We start from the raw sequence: 4,813 nt of genomic DNA on the forward strand, positions 1-4,813 counted from the left end.
TCACGCTCGTGTTCATGCGAACTCACGCAACATTTCTCAAACAGCAGTGCAGGCGAAGACACCCCCCCCCCCCCCACACACACACACGCACACACTTACACTTTGCTTGTAATGTAATGTATGGGTTTTAATGCAGAGTGTATTTATATGAGCTTTGGCTAGCCTGAATACTGCATATGTAAATATAACAACATTTTTTTTTGTTAATACACTACCTTTTTTTGTTATTCGCTTTTCCGACTCTATATTATTTATTGTGCTTTCATATCTATTGATTTGATATTTGATTTCACATTATTATTAAATGTATTGTAAAAATACAATTAAAGGCTCTTTAATTGATTACCTCTACGTATGTCCCTGTATTGAAAATAATAAATCTTAATGTTTTTTTGTTGATTAATTTAAAAAGTTAATATTTTTATTTATTTGTTAATTTTAATGAATTAATTTTCTATTTACAATTTTTTTTTTTTTTACATATTTTAGATTACGCGATTTAGATTAGATTTCTATTCCTTAACACGATGTTACAACTCCCCAACAGGAAAATAAACCGTGGTATATCAAGTCCAGGTTGACATATGAGCAATCATGATGTGGTGGATGTGGTTTTTCGTCGTTATGTCATTTTATGAAAGCAAGGAAGTGGATTTGTTTCATTGTCAGTATAAAAAAAAAATACATATTTATTGCGGTTATAGAACTTGATGGTTTTGGTTGCATTAAATATGATTATCAGTCAAATGTAAAAAAGACCTTTGGTCTTATTCCAAGGTGATTGTGATGAAAAGAGATATTCAGGGTGGTGAAGGGGAGGGAGACTACTTGGCTAGACCCTTTAAAAGCTGGAGAGGGAAAAAGCCACATCCTCCCAAAATTTGTTAAAAATGAACAAACTAATCGCTGTTTGTAAGGAGTGAGACTCAACACGGAAAGAAAGCTGACAAAAACGTATTTTTGGCAGACAGAGTGAGGGAAACAAAGGACTGGACTGGATGTGGTGCAAACATGCCAGGAAACGGTGACTTAATCCTACGGCAAACAAAAAGATAAACCACAATATGTTTTTAAATGCTTCCATGGGGAAATATTTATATTTTACATTTGACGCTGACATGGGCGGTCCCATGTGGGCGACATAGACGGAGGATGTGTAGTAAACGACATCAAGTTGATGTTGTGATGATGTCATACGGAAATGATAGAAAATGATCAGAGTGTTCTTGGAATAATCGCATCAAGATGGAAAACATTGTTAGATGTAAGCCTTTAATCTCCTATTTTATCATTTCAAGCAGGGTTCACCAGTCTGAGGCTTGGGGATCAAAATGCGCAATTTCGTTATTGTCCCAGGGTAAGATTTAGCGGTTTTATGTACTTTTATTTGGACAGTTATTTTTCATTTTGACATAGTGTATTAACACACAGGGCCTAAAATCACCCCAAAAACGTTAAATCAGAGAAGGGAAAATTACATTTTTATCACTGTAAAATGTCTAACCATGACGTTGATCGCAAAGGTCCATCCATCCATCTATTGTCTATTCCGTTTATCCTCATTAGGGCTGCGGGGGGGTGCTGGAGCCTATCCTCGCTGACTTCGGTCGACAGGCCGTGTACACTGGTCGCCAGCCATCCATCCATTTTCTGTACCATGCCCTGGTACAGCTGTCATTGGGCGAGAGGCGGGGTAAACCAGAAAATTAAATGCACGTCATGTGACAGCATGCCGTCAGTTGTTCAAGGTCGATATGATAGCATGTATTATATAAGCATAATGTATACTATTTATATGCATAATTTAGCATCAAAAAATGTATTCAGTAAAAAAATATTTTTTTAATTTATTTCATGTATTTAAATGTTTTTATAAAAGTAAGTTGGCATCACATAAAAACTGAGTTCATACATAAAACTGTCTACACTGTATGTATAGTTTAATATGTAAAATGTGTAAGTAAAACATCAGAAAATATAAAATGTTTATTAAAATGCTGTTATTTAAGTTAAATTCATAAACTTAAAAAAACTATGTAAACATTTATAAAATGTAGTTGAATATGTATATGTACAATTAATAAAAAGTAATACATTTGCATTAATGCATTGATGAATGTGTATTTTATATGTACAAATGTATATTGATGAATACATTTTAAAATGTGCATCACACTGTATATGCAGTACGTAAAATGTATTTTGATATTTTGTGATGCAAAAAAAAAGAGCGAAAAGTAATGTATTTGTATGCAATCAATCTTCAAAACGGTATTCATATAATAATAACATTGGCGTTCACCTTGTAAATAATGCATTCACGTTAAGTGGAAACAATGTTCCATGAAAACAATGATGTCATTCACCTGCACGTCATTCCTCAAAGGAATGTCAGATTCCCTCACCTCCCAGCTTTTGGCCTCGGTTATTTCAAGTCAGAATAAAAGAGCCGGCTTGTAATTCACTCATCTTGGCGGCAGGAAGCACGACTCCTTCTCATGCAAATGAGGCAAAAACCAAATTACGGCTTGTCATGCTGTATAAAGTGACGCCCGACTGGACGCTCCACAGCGGTGTGTGTCCAGACGAGATGAAAGGACAAGATGATGGCGGTCGGGGAATAAATCCGAAATTATTTATGTATTGTTGCCGAGGTAGCGAGTTGGACGCACCTTGCAGAAAGATTTTATGACAAAAAGTCACATCTCACACATGCTGTTTTATTTTGGACGTGTACATGGCGTCTAATGCATGGCAGAGGTCATGTGTTAGAAGCCCTGCCATAAAAAAAAGGCCTGCAGGGCAAAGAGGGGAGGAAAGAGAAGAAAGAAGGTGGAGGAGGGCGGCAACAGAGGAGGCGTCTGTTTCTCCTCAGCGGCCGAAACTGCAAAGCGAAGCCGACACGCGAAAGCCGGGGGAATGAGAAAATGGCGCGGAGGGTAGCGGGCTCGCGCCTCGGGTCCCCGGCTCCCAGAAAAGACGCTGCAGCCAGCAGTGGTTTTTGGGTTGCTCGCATCAGCTGATCAGCTGGATCAGACATGCTTGGTTCGAGTGTAGCACCGTCTTCCAGGAAAATCAAGACCAAGAATGGTCTTTCCGTCATTCACGGTCGATTTTGGAGCTTTAAGATTAAGATTAAGATATGCCTTTATTCGTCCCTCAGTGGGGAACTTTGTAGGGGAAATTGGGTTCGGTTAGAGGCAACAAATCAACGTAATACTTTTCTAATTGAAAAAAAATGTACCATTCTATTGTACATGTTAAGTAAAGTCATAGCCACAAATCTTGTATTTGCTGCTTCATTTTTAATGTTGCAAATTCCATATGATCAGTATTTTGCATTGACAATATTGGCTTGGGCTTTCAAACATCTCCAGTGTATAATAACAACGATTAAAGTAAAATGACTGTAAATAAAATATCATAATGAAGACAACTCTTTTTCATGAACTGAGATGCTTTAAATAAGACTTATAATAATAATAATAAGACTAAATAAGACTTAATAGCCAAAATGCACGTCAAAAAAGTTTAAATGGTGTGTTCAACACAGTGAATAAATATGTATTTTTTAAATATATGATTTTATGGTGTAACTTAAATTTGACCAGGTTCCAAATCTTTTACAGTAGCTCCTTTTGCTAATACTAACAATCCATTTATTTCAGCGATATTCATCAGCATACCTGACGGCCTGAAACGATCATCAAGTCGTCCTGGTTGACAGGCTGTGATGTCATCTCTGTCGGAGGGGTCCCGGCAGAGGGGGGGAAAAACCGGGGAGTCCACTGGCACCAGCGGGGCTTAGCCCAGATTGACCCCCAGCCTCTCATCTCTCTTTTCCCACATGAAGAAGTGACCTGGGCAACCACAAACCACTCACAATCAGATTTATGTCTGCAGAATTACGCCCGGCTTTTGTACAGCCGACCAAATCTCAGGTGTAATTTAAAGGAGTCGCTCTTATCTTTACAAGTATTTTAACCTAGAAATCCACGCTAATTTATATCCAACATTATCAGTGTGGCGCACATGCTAGGCTAGGTTTCTTCCCATGATGAAAATTGTTGACTTTCCCTGTGAAATCATTTTTGATGGGAATAAGTGCAGAAAGGAGATCTGCATACTTTTTGTAATGATAAAAATGCATATCGTAGCCTACGCAACTGAGTTTAGTCATTGAGTATGTGATCCAAATATAAAATAGTTTTTTAATATAAAAAATGCTCCTACTAGAAGCTTTCAAATAATAAGTCAAGAGAACTATAATAATCATAACTTGCCTTAAACTATTTATTTGTAATGTATTGGCCTCTATCTATACAAATGTTTATATCTATTATATCTATCTATACAAAAGCTTTTACATTTAGGTTTTTTTTTTTTCAGAATGGAGTTAAAGATAACTCTTAACGCAAATCTGATGAAAATGAAAGTTACCAGAGAGATAATGCTCAACAATAACACGTTAATGGCAGCAACTCATTTATTAAATGACTTTAATAACCTCTCGACAACAGTCGCATGTTCCTGACGTCATCCATGCGCCCACTCTCCAGGCATGACCAATCAATTTACACCAAATTAAACTGTTACACTAGCATCATGGCCAGCCACAACTCTCGGTTATGACGGCATACGGAGGCACAATAACGTCCCCACACAGTTACGCAGACTCTGACACTATTTTAGAACGTTATTCTCACCTGAACATATCAACAGCAGCGCAATCCCAACACCATTTACGTATCTCCAACAAACACGTCTCTCCTCTGACACTTCCTCCTTGGAAGGAGAACTTGATGCATTCAGG

The 4,813-nt window shown here is 37.4% G+C and overlaps 1 long non-coding RNA gene across 1 annotated transcript; it reads right to left on the bottom strand.

Annotated features, from left to right (window-relative positions):
* Nucleotides 1-261: 261 nt before the first annotated feature.
* LOC131138733 (uncharacterized) lies at nucleotides 262-4,813 on the bottom strand. The gene is made up of 3 exons (XR_009132129.1): nucleotides 4,707-4,813; nucleotides 3,687-3,860; nucleotides 262-1,671 (listed from the first exon to the last, which is right to left on the bottom strand). It is a non-coding gene; the product is annotated as an uncharacterized LOC131138733 (long non-coding RNA).

Source organism: Doryrhamphus excisus, chromosome 11 (assembly GCF_030265055.1).
Source record: "Doryrhamphus excisus isolate RoL2022-K1 chromosome 11, RoL_Dexc_1.0, whole genome shotgun sequence".
Classification (NCBI taxonomy): Eukaryota; Metazoa; Chordata; class Actinopteri; order Syngnathiformes; family Syngnathidae; genus Doryrhamphus; species Doryrhamphus excisus.